Source organism: Crocodylus porosus, unplaced genomic scaffold (assembly GCF_001723895.1).
Source record: "Crocodylus porosus isolate Cpor-Errol unplaced genomic scaffold, CroPor_comp1, whole genome shotgun sequence".
Lineage (NCBI taxonomy): Eukaryota > Metazoa > Chordata > Crocodylia > Crocodylidae > Crocodylus > Crocodylus porosus.
In genome coordinates this window covers 29,510,655-29,527,365 of record NW_017728916.1, presented here as the reverse complement: position 1 = coordinate 29,527,365, position 16,711 = coordinate 29,510,655, and the positions used below count along the sequence as shown (strand labels likewise).

The 16,711-nt window shown below is 43.7% G+C and overlaps 1 long non-coding RNA gene across 1 annotated transcript; it reads right to left on the bottom strand.

The window, feature by feature from the left end:
• Positions 1 to 26: 26 nt before the first annotated feature.
• On the bottom strand, positions 27 to 1,546 carry LOC109311115. The gene is made up of 3 exons (XR_002101428.1): positions 1,513 to 1,546; positions 1,237 to 1,282; positions 27 to 190 (listed from the first exon to the last, which is right to left on the bottom strand). It is a non-coding gene; the product is annotated as an uncharacterized LOC109311115 (long non-coding RNA).
• Between the last annotated feature and the right edge of the window lie 15,165 nt (positions 1,547 to 16,711).

Below are 16,711 nucleotides of genomic sequence, written 5' to 3'. Positions count from 1 at the left end.
TGGACAGTGCCTTTCACATAGGATTCCTTAGCATGCACCACAAAGACAGATGACTTGGCATCAAAAGGCTTGTTCTGGGCCTCAATTCGCTCCTTTTCTGACTTTCGGAGGTAAAGAGCAGCCGGCCCAAAGACGGCCATCTCGGCGTCCGAAGACATGGCTGCGGTTTATTTGGGGCAGCGGCAACGAACTGTAATGGGGGAAAATACATTATACTCATGGCTTAAGCCTAGAAATACCAGAAATATTTGCATGCTGCTCTCTTATATTTCAGCAGAATACTGCTACCTCTGTTCCTTTCCTTGATTCAAGTAGCACCTCACACTCCCATGTACCACTCCCTAGAGTGGGCTCTTTCCTTCATTTAAACTAATTAGGGGCTTTGCATGATAACACCCTTATTTCTTTATTTTCTTTCTTTATATATTTCTCTTTTCATTCCTTATTTCCATCTTACATAGTCAGATCTCTAAATCAAGTGCTGCTACTACAGTTCCAGTGGGGAGTGTTACTCCATCTATTATGGTTCCTGATCAGATTTCTACATGAGGGTCCTGGAGGAGTCAAGACTGGGACTAGTGATTAGGAAAGTCCTCTGATGCCCCCTCTCCTGTATTCCAGGTATATACTTCCATTCATGTAGTTCTAGTTCCAGTTATATAGTTATGGCAGTGGGTGTGGGGCTTAAGATGAATCAGATGCCACATTAGATAATAAAGTCTTGATTCTCTATCAAATTGAAATCTGTCCATCCCAATCTAATTAAACCTTAGAGATTAAGATAATAGAATTAAGACCACTTTACTTCCTGGGTATGCCTATGCTGACAAACCCCTAATGCCATTCATTAATTTTTTTCTGTGTAGTAAAAGGATAACATCAAATATTAGCTACCCAAAATCTTGGTCAGTGGCAGAGATGCCGAGTATGTGGGAGCTTGAGGACCCTGGTCTCCCTCAGAAAGAGGGCTGTCACCTAAAATGTATAAATCTTTCCACATGTTTGTCATGTTCCCTCCCCCCCGCCCAACAAACATAAAAGTTGGTGCCTATGTTCACAGGCTTGAAGAGGAGCCAGTTTAACATGCCTATTAGCAGTACAGCCTATGCACACAATGCGGTTTTTTACAGTGGTCATAAAAATCAGGGAACGTAGTGATTGCCAATTCTGCTCTTTAGAAATCCCACACAAGAGAACTGCTTTCTGTCCTTAAGGGTAGGCAAATCAGGCTCTTACCTTGTGATACCAGATGGATGATGAGCAGGCTGGAAACTGGCTGTTACTGTAAAATAAAAATGGCCATTCCCTTCTGATTGCTGTACAAAACACCAGTGATGATTTATATATCCAAAGTGTATATATATGTGACTTGGAAAGTAAATTTAAAATCCCAGATGACAAGCCATCTTTCATGGGTACGAGAGTTAAGAGGAACAGGAATGTAATGGGATGTGTGGAATGTAGGGGTGCTTGCCCCTTCCTGCAAGCCTTCGCACCCCCCCATTCACTTACCTTGGAACTTTCAGTGCAAAGACAGAACAGACTTTTCCCAAGGGAACTTTTATAGGGTCTGATTTACACAAGCAACTTCCTCCTCCTCTTTCCTAGGTCAAACATTTTTGGCAAAACATTGTTTGGCAAACTTAACACAGAGCATTATGCCCATTCCTGTAAGTCATAGATATATTTAGAAATATTTGATGTCTTACTGGCTATGTGAATAAATCTATAAATATTTTGACCAGGAATCTGAAAGGAAGAAGTACTGCCCTTAGTTAGAGTAGGGTTGGATTCTACTTCTGCCCCTGCTACCGTCTTGCTGTTTGGCACACAAGATTGCCAAGTCTGAGACCTTTCTAGAGATCAAAAGGGCAATTATTATTATTATAAAGTTATTTTGGCAACTGCATCTGGGAATCCCACAATAAATCCAGATGGGAGAGAATTGGAACTGTCCTGAACCCCAAATGACAGAACTGAAAGGTTGATGGAGCAGAAGCTATAGGACCTTCTGATTTGCAGCAAGGGTGCATTGGGGGGAACAAAGGAAAAGGGGAACTCCATAAACTACAAACTGACCATGGAGCTGGCCACTGATCTAGTCTCGGGGCTAAGCGTGTAACATATTCCCACAAGAGAGAGTCCTCAGGTTCTCAGATCTCAGGCAGGTACTCCCACTTCCAGCACCCCAAAGTACAAACATACACACATGTATCCTACTGATGTCTTGGAACAATTCCACGAGCCTCTTTCCTGAACTCCCTGGTCCTGATTTTGAGCTGTGACCCACAGGGTCTTGGCATCTACTAAAATCCAGGTTCACACGGAGCCTCTCCTCCTCCCACAGTAATTCAGGGTAGAACCCAGATATGGCTAGGTAGAGATTTTTGACAATATATCTGTTCACTTAAAAATGCAATTTTGTTCAGCCTGACATTATTCCTCAATTTGGGTTACATTAATTTAAATACATAGAAGTGAAGAAAATACGTCAGAATTTTTTTAACTTGTTGACATTGCCAAAGGACTGTTCAAGTTTTTTAGCCAATATTCCAAAGTGGAACAGTAGGCACTAGTCACAAAGGCTGTTTATTCATGTACATGGGTTGTTAGTGGAGGGGCATTTTAATTATAGTAGTTCCCAGAGAGCTGCATGAATTAAAACACTGCAGCGTCACATGTACTAAGCCACTGTGTATTGAAAAATGGCCATCAGATGCTTTAACTAAAGCTCATTTGAGGAGTTTTAGTTAAAGTCCCCCAGCAGCCATTTGTAAGCTTACAGGGAATTATACATGTGAGGCTGCGGCAATGTTAGTGCGTTGTAATTACGTGTCAGAGCACATATATAGGCACACAGTGATGATAAGGAAGAGAGGCTGGTGCAAGTTAGCTGACAGACCAATATAAAGGTATTTACCTTGAACACAGATGACCTAGGTTTAAATAATGATGTTTTGAATCTGGAAGGGATGAGTATCCTATAATGTATGGAATCAGGAGAAACCAAAACCCTCTTGTACATCCATCCCCTTGCTTTTATTAAAAATGCCCAAAGGTGAAACAAACAATTAATTTGATCTGAAAATAATATTTTTACTGATTTTAAAAACAATCAATTCGGGATTAACCTAAAGTAAAAGGGCCAGGTTCTATTCTACGTATTAGATGCTTACATAAAGTCATGAGCCTATGGGTGTTCCTATTACAATTCAGGTTCCCAGAAAAAAAACACATTAGCATGCCTACTTTTGTAAAATGCAGTCGTGTTAGCTTAAGACAAAGTCACAAAGTCTCTTGTCAGTTTTGCATTAACTGTTTTTCAGGGAGCTGAGTAGGGTGGAGTAGGATTGTGCTAAAAAGTAGAATAGAATCTAGTCCAATGTTTTGATTTTGATTTTTTATTTTGATTCAGCCACTGATTCAGAAAGTCACTTATTTGCAGAGTACTTCTTCTGGGGCTTCTCTCATTTGCAGCAACAGCCTCATTAGATACTCTGGCATCCTAAATTCACCAGACTGCATAGTATGGGACCCACATCCTCCCTAACTACAAGATATCCTGCTCATCCCTGATTCCTTGGCACATCCCTACAAAGCTCTAGGCCCCTGGGAATTCCAAGCTGTTTTTATCCCTTTTATCATAGGAATGGCAGAAAGGGGCCAGAATGTAGCCAAAAACTAGCATCTGACATTCACATTGGAATAGGGGACAGATATAATTCCATAGAGTTTAGAGATAGAAGGGAATATTTGATCATTCAGTCTCACCTCCCACTATATCATGGGCCATAGAATTTTACCCAGTTACTTTATATTAAGCCTGAGACTTTTAGTTAGACCTAATCATTTTAGTCCTCAGGAAATTAAACTGCATGCCACAGGCAGAGAACATGAGACCAGAGCACCACAATGTCCGAGGCTTAGCTAGCAGAAAATTGATTAGACAAAGTATGCCCAAACAATCTCAGCAAGGAAATGACATCCAGGCAACAGAGGAAGCCAAAGGTATGGATTATGATGCAGTATCTTGCACCTCACAACAGGGAAACAAACCTGTCACCTTTCATCCTCTCTCTCAACCCTAAAGTTAGGGACAAAATTACATATAAAGTGGTATAAGTGATCAGAAACTGGTTCAAATCTGACACAATAGAAGTCCAATGCACATAAATCACTTTCAAAATGGCCAAAACTGATTTAATATAAACTTAGATGGGTGTAGTATCAGACTTAAATGATTTAGGTTGCATCAGTTTATTTAACTTCTGTCCATATCCCCTCCAGAGTCAAGTTAACTCACACTCCCCCAGCAACCCAAGACGCCTTGCACCTCCCCAACAAATCCTTCCTCACAAGGTAGGCAGGCTAGCTTTGGCCCAAGCTGTCTGCTCCAGCTGAGCAGAGAGGCATGCTCTAATTCCGCCCCCCTCTCCTCCCCACCCCCCGTAGCTTCTGGTCTGGGCTACTGCAGGCACATGGCTACATTTCCAGAATCAACATTGAATGTCTGTTCACTTGCTTATCAGTTCAACCTACACATCTTAGACTAATCCACAAAGACTGAAATGCTTAAGCCTTGGGATTTTTCTCTGTCTGTATTTAGCCCAAGAGGACACACTCCCATCCCTCCGCTTCACAATATCTACTTCCTGCCCCATGTTCTGCACATTCCCCAAAGAGCTATTCCCCTCATGCCTTGCTTGATCAAACATTCACCATCCCACCCAGTCACTACACATTCCTGTCCACGTCATCACACAACGAAAACCACTCAACACACTCACAGAATTCTCTACACTTACAGAATTCTCTACTCTTTTGGATCCCCTAACCTCATGCTTGCACACAAGCCCTCATCTACCTCCATTTTTCCCACAGTGCCATACTTGTCAAACCAAGATGCACTCAATGTACCATAATACCAACCACAGTACAATTACTGTGACTACCTCTAATGTTCAGGTGTAAGTGAAGGCCAAGGCCCTTGTTACTTGATGAGGAGAAAGCAGCAGATAATAGCCATGTTGTGCTGGAGACAGCTGAGCAAAGGCCAGTTGCTTTTAGGTCTAAGCAAGCAGAAGGAAGCCCCAAGAAGAGTCAAAGGGCTACCTATAACAACTTGGGAGCTCCAAGCAGGAAAGAAAAGTTGATCTTAACAGAGCTTAATATATTTAGGTGTAGGCTGCTCCTTGAGTGGATGGGCCACACCTGGTACTGGCCAGGAGAGGACTCAGGAAGATATAAGCCCAGCCCCATAGCCAGAGCAGGCAGTTATCAGGCTGTGCTAGGGGGAACAGCTCCTGGCACCAAGCTGAGAGGTGGTTTGAATCATTAGTAAGCCCAGGAGGGCCAGAGCAGGGGAAAATCCAGCCAAGCAATATAGAAACCTGGAGAGAGCCTGCACTGAGGCACCCAGAAGGAATGAGATGGACTGGGGTTAAGGGCTATGTAGACTAGGCCATCCAGGTAGCACAAAAGCCTGGGGAGAGTGTACAGTGAAGCAGTTAGAAGCAACTGAGAATTGCAGGGGTTTGACTTCTATGGACTGTTAAAAACCAGAGAACTGTGTTGTGGCTACAGGACAGGTGAGGCCACTAAGGAAAAGTGCCTGGGAGGCACTACCTTTATCAGGACTTGATGTCAGGGTAAAACCCTAGCAGGTTCTGGGTCCCTGGGGTTTGCATGGGCCAAAGTTGAGTTGGGCAGGGGCAGAAAGTGGGCCTCCCTCTATAGAAAATCAGAAGATCCAAAGCCAGAACAGATAGGGCCCCACGCAGCCAGGACAGACAGTAGGCCCCATGCAGCCAGGCTCCCCTGGCCACTAGGCAGAAGCCACTTTTGCAAAGGCACCTGGTGCACAGTGAAGCAGAATGTCCTTCATGTGGCTCTTTACCCCACCTGCATGCAGCCCAATGTCTCCATGGCAGCCCTGGTGCTCAGGCCCCTGTTACATGTGCTGCATTGCTGTGGCAGCAGCAGCAGCAGGAACCAGTAATGGTCCTTTTGTTGCTCAGTGCAGCACCCTGTGACCACTCCCTGGTGCCTTCTCCCCTTCCTGCCTGTCTCTGGGACCTGTTTGTCTGCCACAGTCCAGGGCCAGTGGAAGGGTGTGGAGACCGAACTATGCTAGCCATGGTGCTCCAGACATGCAGCCATAATTATTGTCTACAAGAACCAAAAAAAGTAAGTAGTTAATAACATTGTTTCTCCTTTAACCAGTGCCAATCCAATACCCAAAAGCTGTATCTGTGCATCCCTACTACCAGTGCATGGCAGGCAATATAACAAGCATAGGTGACTGGTGCCACCTTAGTCAGGGAGGGGCATATGCCCCCTAGCTACCAACCAGCAAGCCCCTGCACCCAATCTTGCTGACTGGCGAGGGAGGGTCCCCCATGGCCAATCTCACCAACAGAGGGTGAGGGGTCCCCCTGGCCAATTGCAAGGCAGCCAAGGAAGCTTCTCAAGGGTTGAGGTTAGAACCTAGGATCTGCTGCTTTCCAAAGCAGCATTCACCTCAAACACTCTCTGTGGCAGACCAGTAGGGGACATTTCTGTGCTGAGCCACTCACTTCACTGCACCCATCTACCTACCAACCTCTGAGTGCCTCCCCAGGGGTGCCTTACATCTGGCTGACCCCTGTCCTGAAGCACATCCGCAAGCCTGGGGTAACTGCCGCCACCACCCAGGGTTCTGGTATGTATCTGGGCCCTGTGCTTCCTGAGGTACACAGGCCTTGTAGACCTTGAGGGTGCTTGACCCACTGTGAGAACTCATGGTGCTTCCTTCAGTCTGAATCACAAAGAGTAGCCTCCCTTAGTCAGCAGAGCAGAGGGAGCTTAATAGCATGCCGCAATCCTTCTCCCAGCTAGTCCACCATGCTTGTTAGGGTGGAAAGCTTTATTGGTTAAAGAGGATAGGCTTGGGGAAGGGTACAGGATAAAGAAGTATCAAAGAATAACCCAGAGCAAACAGTGTCAGCTTAGTAGCTGGTTGACACACTTCTACATTACATTAAGCTATATATCTAGATAATTTCCAGGTAGTTTACTCACTTCAACATCCTCAGCATCCTAACAGAGACATAGAGAGTTGCAGATGTTCCAGTAGTTGCTGTACGTAACTTAATATGGCTGCTGCTCCACTTCCTGGGGGGTCTTAGCTTATATAGCCCTTTTGACAACATCTCCAAAACCCAATCAAGGTCATGTGTTGTTTGATGCAGACGAATAAATTTAAAAAGCATCACTGGTCAAGTAAGAGAGTGACAATGGCTCATGCCCCTGCCCCCATGGCATGAGGTCAGGGCTAACCTGACCATTTTAGCAATTAAATTAGAGGGGGTGTATCACCTCTTTGGACCTGCTTGAGATGCATCTGTGGATGCACGACAAGGTGCGGTTGGCCTTTCTGACTGCATCCCTACACTGTCAGCCCATGTTAATTTTGGAATCAATAATGACTCCAAGATCCTTTTCTGCCTCTGCACTGATAAGAAGGGAGTTTCCCAACCTGTAGGTATGGTGCTGGTTCTTCCTCCCCAGGTGCATCACTCTACACTCTATTGCATAATTTTGGGGGATCAGACATGTTCTTGGCAATTCTGTCCTTTTTATATAATAGGCAAAGCTTTCTTTGTTGTTTTAAATGGTACTAGTGCCCCTCTACTCTGCAAGACAATGGAGAAATGCTGAGAGTTAGGCCCTTTCTGGGCAAAAGCATGTATAGTTTCTATTGGGGATTCCACCATTTCACTTGCGTTTTAGATCTTTACACAAATTTTAAGTATTAATAAAGCTATAATACATTATTTTTTCTATTCTAAAAAGCTAAAATACGTATTTAGCGCAAGCAAAACGAAACAAAAGAATAACAAAAAAAAGATATGGTCAATCAAGCCTTCTTGATCTTTGGAATGGCTGAACTATTTAAGGCCCTGGAAGCAATGCTTCAAGTTGTACACTATTTTCTATAGACATTTTGCAGATATTTTTTTTAGCTTATCAAAAGTTCTACTTACATTTCATTGTTTAGCATAGTCAGTATCTTATCTACTTAAAATAATAACATTACATAAACAATAAGACAATTATTATGCATAACATAATCAAGCTCAATTCTTTATACCAAGCAAATTTCTTGATGCTTCAGCAGTGGTCCATATCCTGCAAACCACAAAGACGAGAAAGGGAGGGGCTCAACCCCCTTTAGGTTAGTGCAGGTCATAGAATCACTTTGGACACTGAGGTTGGCTTTACCCAGAGATTCCCTTTCTTGCTTTTTGCAGAGTTTGCTTTTTAGCGCTTTTATTTCTTAAAGAGACAGGTTCCCCAATGTGTACCCTGCATCTTTCCTCCTTGGCCTTCCCCAAGGGTTTTTCTGTTAGGGTATGCTCCCCTTAGCTTTCTCCCAACAAAGAGTAACCCACAAGGCAGTGGGAGCCAGGGTTTTCAGGCGCCCTGTACTCGCCTTTCTCTGGGGTGGCAACATGTGGCATTTTGTAGAGACTAACCTGTCGTAAGTAGCTCCACCACATTAACCAGTTCCGAGAGGGTATTATTTTCAGGTCTTACCTAGGACCAATTTTTTAAGGCTTTCCCGCCCTGGTTATTTTTACTCCTCATGGGCAGAGTTTTTTATTTTTGAGCTGCAGACCTCCCATCAGATTTTTCTTTCTTTCAGCTCCATTCTGAGCCTCTTGATCCATCTGGTATCACTCTTTTCAGCAGTTATTTGAAGTTTCCGTATTTTTTAAACATAACATATTATGGGTTAATACACATTTAAAGCTTCTTGTTGCCAACAAGATTGTATTTGACATTTACCACAGAACCCATGTTCCTCTTTAGAAGGGATATGTACTATCATAAATAAGGGTTTTTTTTTAATATATGCTGACCAATTTATAAACAAATCCTTCAATAATTTAAATTGCAATAGGCAAACCTACTTTTTAAATTTACCATAGCTATCCAAAGAGCATTATACCATTGCTGAACCAAATTTAACTTTGATTTTAACCATTTTTTAAAACTCAGAGGTTCTAAGTTCAGGGGAGCATTAACTCTGCAGGTATTTGTTTCCTGTAAAACAATGGGTTAATGCAGTTTTATTTACACACATCCTGTCAAATTGGTGTTATAAATAGTATTTAAATACCAATAAAATTTTCTTGATAGTTTTGAAAACATTTCATTAGGTTGTTTGCCAAAAACACACATATTACCATTTAAATAAATTTTATTATGCTAAACAAGAAGAATTTCTAATTTAAAAATTTGCATGCATTGCTGCCCTTTGTTTAAAATATTAGAACAATTTTTCCATCCAAGCTAAATGGACGTGTCCTTGCCTGGGATCCACAGACAAATTCCAGTTTTAAAAGGGCTATTACCAATTATTTTTAGTACATTTTTATGATATTTATATGCATTTAAATTTTTGATAACTTAAACCAAATAAACAAATAAGCACACAACAAGACAAACAACACAGAACAGAAAAAACAATTTTTCCTGTGGCGGTAAAATAAAGCTTAGGTAAAGAATATGCTGTTGATGGTAATGAGGCCTTGTGGTTTATCAGTCACCTTTGCTGCTGAATTGAATTTTATGCTATAGCTTATGCAAAAGAAAACAAACACACACAAACCTGCCAAGGAAAACTCCTTGCAGTAAAATATTATTCATAGTTACAAATTTGCAATGCTGACATGCACAGTGGGAATCCACATATTATTGTAATTCTTGGGGTGTTTTTCTTGTATATACATATTAAATTATAAGGATTGTTTACACTTATTTTTACTGTCTTCAGTGATTCATTGCACCATTTTAGCAATTAAAATTGGAAATGTTAGTTTTGTTTTGTTTTTAATGAGATTGTAGGATGCCAATGCCCTTGTTACAATTTTAGCCATATAACTTATTTTTAAAATCAGGGGTTATTTTCCTTTACAGGGACAATTTCTCCCTTGGAATTTTTACTTAGAAAGTTTTTTCTGTATTCTTCTTGCTGGGACATTTTAAAAAATCCCACCAGGAATATCTATTTTAAATTACACCAGTGCTTTTGTGCCAAGGAAATAACTAAAATTCTACTGTTGCCCTGTGGGGTCAGGCCAACTCTCAGGAACTCAATATTGTACTGTTAGATAGGAGGGTGTGCTGTACAATTGCACATGCACACACTCAAAAATAAATTAGGTGCATACACACACTCTAGGTGCATATACCCCCACCAGGTGTGCACATACACACTACCAATTCAGGCACATACACATCCAAAATTATCAGCCAAGGAAATATACACCTATCACCAACTCAAGCACCTACACACACTATAGAGCAAAATGAATTAGACCAGAATCAGTTACCAATACCTGCATACCCAATATACATACACAGATCACTAATTTGTATATCATGCACCCAGTGACATACATGTATATCAGTTCACATACATACCACTTATCTACACATACACACAGGTGAGTTCCAGACTTGGGCATTGGGGTGTGTATGTATGTGCTTGGTGTACTTGGGGGAAGGTTAAGGTAAGAGAGAGAGAGGGTGAAAGTCACCAGGACTGGGATTAGAACTGGTAGACAGAAGGATTGCTGGGCTGAGGCTTGGGGTTACTTTAGGTTACTGCTGGTGGAGACTGAGATGAAAGTTGCTGGTGCTGGGATTAAAACTGGCAGACTGGATGGAAGTTGGGGTAACTTAAGGTTAATTTGAAAGCAGAAAGCCAGCAGAGCAAAGGAGTAATGCCAGGGGGAAGCCTGAAGGGTGGAGCCAAAGCAAGGAGGCTACAGGGGAGCTGAGAGGTACGTGGGGAGAGGAAAACTGGGAGTGAGACTGTGGGGGGAAGCTGGAGAACACAGAGAGAGGGAGAGGGAGTTAGGGATTGGGAAGAGGTGGCAAGAGGCAAAAAGTGGCAGGAGCCAGGCTGAGAGTCTGCAGAAAGCAATGGAGCTGAGAGGGACAGAGACCAGAATTTAAGTTACAAAAGGGACCGGGGCTCAGTAAAACACAACCCAACTCAGAGTTACAAATGGTAGTGGTTTTATTGAACAGGGGAGATGGTGACATGATATTTTATTGGTTCCTTTGTGCACACACACACAGAGACACACACACGGACAACAGCAGCAGGGGTTAAAGATGGTTGGTGAAGGGGCTGAAGTCCAGGAGGAGAGAGATAGAGTCCAAATTGTAGGAGGAAATATGCAGGTGATATCTGCCTATCCCAGGCTGAAAGTGTGTCCTCAATGGCCAGTCGGACTTGAAGATCTACAAGGTCCCTTCCAACCCTACTTCTATGATTCTATGAACCGTATTGATTACAAGAGCCTTAGTAGTTGTTATGGAGTTTTCAAAACCATCCTTTTTCTTGCCTTAACAAGCTGTTAACACTTTCCTTTCTAACAGATACTCACTATTCCTGGAGAGTGAGGGGCGGTAACAAACATTTCTCACTCCCTGTTACCAATGGGAATGCACACTTACATTTTGAACGATTTCTCTGCTTTGCAACATATAAACAAAGCAACCATACCACTGTGGTCACCCTCTGTTTTGCACCAACACCTTAATAGCCTTTGCAAAGCCACTCACTCATTAGGCTCCTTAGGCTCTACTTCTGTTACAAACATTGACAGTTTCTAGCACAGGGGTTAATTTTATCTGCTACTGACTTCTTATGAAACCAACAATAGAAGGTATTTTACTTAACCACCTCAGACATTCTCTGAGATCAAGTTACAACTCTCTTTCAAGGGTGATGTATTTCTCCCTGCTATAAAGCAATCATTCCTAAAATTCCATTCTCACTCTCTCCTCCACTGCATGTTTCTCTAGCAACTTTCACTACTTATTAACCAGCGATTTTTTTTACTCTCCAAAATAAGATTGCTGTTACAAATGATTTAGGGTATATCATAATCCCATTTGGAACCCATCGCTGTTACAAAAATGCTGGTCAAGGCTCCAATATCAATCAGCTTTGGGGTGGGGGGAGAGAGGGTTATATTTCCCCTATCTCCCACTAAAGTGTGAATGGTTGGGCACCTCTAGTAGTCAAAACAAACTTATTCTACTAGACCCCTTGTGTGCTTGGAGTAAGGCATTCCTTTCCTATGGTGGATTGGGAGGTACTGAAGGCTGAACCAACTGAGATGGGTCTGGCTATGCTCCTCCTGCCAACTCTTGCATCCAAATGAGCTCAATCAATCACTGCACTGCTTTGCTCTCTAACTCGCCACATTCGCTTGTTAACTCATTCCTCTCCTTTGCTGTTGTCTTTTGTATAACAGCCATCTGCAAAGATTTAACAGACATCTGACTGAGGATTTTTCAACTGCTTAACCTGTCCCTCTGTATCAACTTTCAGCTCCTCCACAGATTCCTGCAGTGTTACAGCCTGCAGGGGAATGGCAACATTATGCTTAATTCTTACATCTTGCCCTGAACTAATCCAGTCAAGAATTAGCTCTTTCTGGCACCCTAGTACAGATAGCCTAGAGGGAAATCCAGGGCAGGGGGTCAGACTTGATGATCTACCTAGGTCCCTTCCGACCCTGCATCTATGAAACTATGAATCTATGAAATCAGGGTTTGGGCTGTGATCCTTTCCCTTCAATCCCTAAAACTTACCCTTGCCCATCAGCTGTAGTTCCCAACTTGATACCATCAATCTGTCTCTGGCTTCTGGCTGGCTCTTTAATTGTTGTCCCAGGATTCCTTCTACCAGAGACCCCCAAGGGTTGACATGGCTCCTCATCCAATTTGGTATCAAATGAACTTTATTAGTAACCTCTAGGCTTATTGCAAGATAATTATCCTTGCAATATGACCTGGAAAGCCATTTCTTAGATGTTACTGCAGAGACCTTAGGTGGTACCGGCCTCAGATCCTCTACTGGGTGTGTGGGATGTTAGTTTCTGAATTCCTTGTTACTCAAAGCAAGAATTTTAAGGCGTCCCTGTCTCCCCAGGGTGGCAACACAAATACACACTGTCTCTTTGTTTGTCCACTACTTTGTAACTTTCTCATCTCAAACTGTCCAATCCTCAAGTTTCTTACCTCATCTTTTTAGATAAGGTACTCCAAACCTATTCCATTTTTTTCTCCTTTCCTTTTAAGGAAACTACTGTAACTGGTTAGCTCACTGTACCAATCACAGCATGCATTCTTCTCAGTGCGTTATAAACAGGGATCCACATAAAACAGAGAAAACCACAGATTTCCTTTTTTTATCAAAGAAAATGTGGGTTTCTCCTTTTAGCAGAGAAACCTGCAGATTCCCCACTTTTGCAAAAAGCTCTGCAAGCTGGTTGAGCTCCAGCCTGCAAGAGCTGTTTGCAAACAGGACAGGAAATCCCCAGCCCTGCCTGGAGGGGGAGGAAGAGGGGGGGAAAGGTGGGGCCTGAGACTCTCAGTCAGCCAAGGCTCAGCTCAGCTCAGCCTTACTCTTCGCTCCTGGAGCCTGTAAGGTAAGTGGGGCTTACAGGGGGATGGGGACACCTCTAGCAGGGCTGGGGGGGTTGCAGGTCATGGCTGGAGGCATCAGAAGGGCTGGGAGGGATCCAGGAGCCAACCCCACCCCTGCCCAAGCAGGCAGCAGCAGTGGGGGAACCAGCTGCATGCTGCTTCTGCTGCTGCTGCCTGCTGTTGGGGGCAGCAAATTACAGACTGAGTCCTTGACCCCATAGCCCTGGCAGCTGGGGGTCCCTTCTGGCTGGGCTGGGAGGCAGGGGCTGAGGGTAGGGGGCAAGAGGCATAAGTAGGGTGGGGGGCTGTTGTGAGGCCAGTGAAGGGCACCAGCAGGGCTAGGGGAGGTTGCAGGGGGATTTTAATTTAAATAACAAATTTTGGGGTTTTTATCAGAGAATTTGCAATTTTTTGTCAGAGAATTGGGGGGGGGGGGGTGGTATTAGAGAAAACCAGGATCCCTGCTTATATGTCAAGTTAATTGCTTAGTTCCAGGAAGGCCTTAAGTTGTGATAAGAGCCTGATCATAATTCGGTTTGCCCACTACAATAGAGAGCTTAAAGGCATGTGCCAATCCCTCTCTCAGCAGGTCTACCATGCTTGTTATAGTGGAGAACTTTATTGGTTAAAGAGGATAGGTTTGGGGAAGAGTACAGGATAGAGAAGTATCAAAGAATAACCCAGAGCAAACTATGTCAGTTTAGTAGCTGTTTGATCCACTTCTACATTACAGTAAGCTATATATCTACATAAGATCCAAGTAGTTTACCCACTTCAGCATCCTGAGAGAGAGATAAAGAGAGTTACAGATGTTCCCATTGCTGTATGTAACTTAACATATCTTCCACACCACCTCCTGGGAAACCTTAGCTTATATAACCCTTTTGACATCACTTTTGAGATCTAGTTAAGGCCAGGTGTTATTTGATGCTGACCAACCAATTTAAAAAGCATCACTGGTCACCTAAGAGAGTGACATAGGCTCCAGCCCCTGCCCCCCATGCCATGAGGTCACTGCTAACGCAATATAGAGGTAGAGTTTCCAACCTCTTATCTGAAGTGCCTCACGTCCACAGTAACCCGGGACAATCAAAATGACAGACAGGTGAGAAGACCACGGCAAAGAAAAACCTAATAGAAGAGTCTGGGAAAAAATGAAGGGCATTCTTCCACACTCCCTCCCCCTCCTCCCCCCCACCCTTCCCCTTCAAAAGCCCAGGCACATAGCTTCACAGAGCTTTAGGTGCAGGTGTGCTTTATCTGGCCCATTACCCAGAGTCTTTTTGTGACAATGCATCTGCTACTATGCTCTGGCTTCCACTGATGCGTTTGATGGTGAAGTTGAACTCCTGAAGCTGCCAGGCCCATGGTTGAAGCTTGGTGTTGGTGTTCTGCATTGTTTGCAGCCATTGAAGTGGTGCATGGTTGGATAGGACAGTAAATTGCTGTCCCCGGAAATAGGGCCTCAGTTTATTCAGTACCTAGCTGATTGCCAAATACTCCTTCTGAATAGATGACAGATTCCGCTCACGAGGAATTAACTTCAGGCTCAAGTAAGCCATGGGAGTGTTGTATTCCTTCATGCTCAAGCAGGAGTACAGCTCCCAGTCCTGTGTCCAAGGCATCAGTAGCTACACAGAAGGGCTTATCATAGTCCAGAGCCTTCAGAATTGGCTGTTTGATCAGGGCAGCTTTTAATGTCAAATGCCTCTTCATGCTCCAGCTTCCAGATTACTGGATCAGAGTTGTCTTTCTTTGTCACCTTGTGCAGGGGAGCTGCAGTCACTCCAAAACCATGGACAACCCTTCTACAGTACCCAGCAAGACTAAGGAAGGCTCTGACCTGCTTCTTAGTTTGTGGGGGTTGCCAGTCTCTAATGACCTCAATCTTGTCCTACAGGGGTGTGATCATGCCTCCCCCCCTACACACAGTGTCCTAAATACACCACTTCTGGCAATTCCAACTGGCACCTCTTTGCTTTCACTGTAAGTCCAGTCTGCTTTATTTTGTTTAACACAGTGGTCAGATGAATCGGGTGTGATTCAAAGTCCTGACTGAAGGTGGCAATATTGTCGATATAGGCTACTGCAAACTGCTCGCATCCTTGTAGCAGGTTATTAATCAGTCTCTGAAAAGATGCGGGAGAGTTGTACATACCAAAGGGTAAAACAGTAAACTTATACAGGGCGTGGTAAAACTTATACCAAGAGCATAGTAAAAGCAGACTTGGCTATGGCATCTGAATCCAGTGCCATCTGCCAGAACCCTTTGGACAGATCAAGAGTAGAGATCAACTTGGCTGAGCCCAGAATATCAAGCAAAAAGTCTATCCTGGGCATGGGGTAAGCATCGGGGGTGGTAATAGCATTCAGCTTACTGTAATCCACACAGAACCTAATGGTTCCATCGTGCTTCTAGACAAGTACCACAGGGCTGGCTCAGGGACTTATCAAAGGCTGTATTACCCCCAGCTCTAGCGTATCAGCAAGCTCATGCTTTATTTCTTGCATCATCTTTGCGTTGACTGCGTAGGGTCTGGAATGAATAGGCTGATGGCTGTTCGTGTCTATAGTGTGTACCACCAGCTTCATTTTACCTGGTTTGTTTGAGAACACCATCTCAAAGTCCTTGAGAGTTGTACAAAGCTTGTCCTTGTCTGGGGAAGGCACATAATCTGGCAGGTGGAGCTCCTCTGTTCCTGCCCCTTCTTCCCAATCAACACACATGACTGACTCCTCGGGGACCACAGGTGACCCTTCAGCCAAGGAAAACCCAAATACAATAACACTCTTGCTAAAGTAGGGCTTAAGCATATTTACATGTACCACCTTGGGCCTTTTGTCTGACCTGCTCTTTGCCACCACATAAGTCACATCATCCAGCTCATCCAGGATGATATGGGAATCTTCCCAAGCTGCTTGCAGCTTGTCTGCCTTTAGTGGCAGAAAAACCATGCCCTTATCCCCTCATTCAAAGGTAAGCAAGCAAGCCCTTTTATCATACCAGATGCTCTGCTTTTCCTGGACCTGGGCCAGGGAGTCTCACGCCACCTTCATCATATCAGTTAGCTTCTGGTGGAAGCCTAGAATGTACTCTATCACAGATGTTTTAGTGGAAGAGATTTTCCCTTCCCACTCCTCTCTCACCAGATCAAAAGGACACCTGACTCGCCTCCCAAACATCAACTTGAATGGCAATAATCCAGTGGATTCT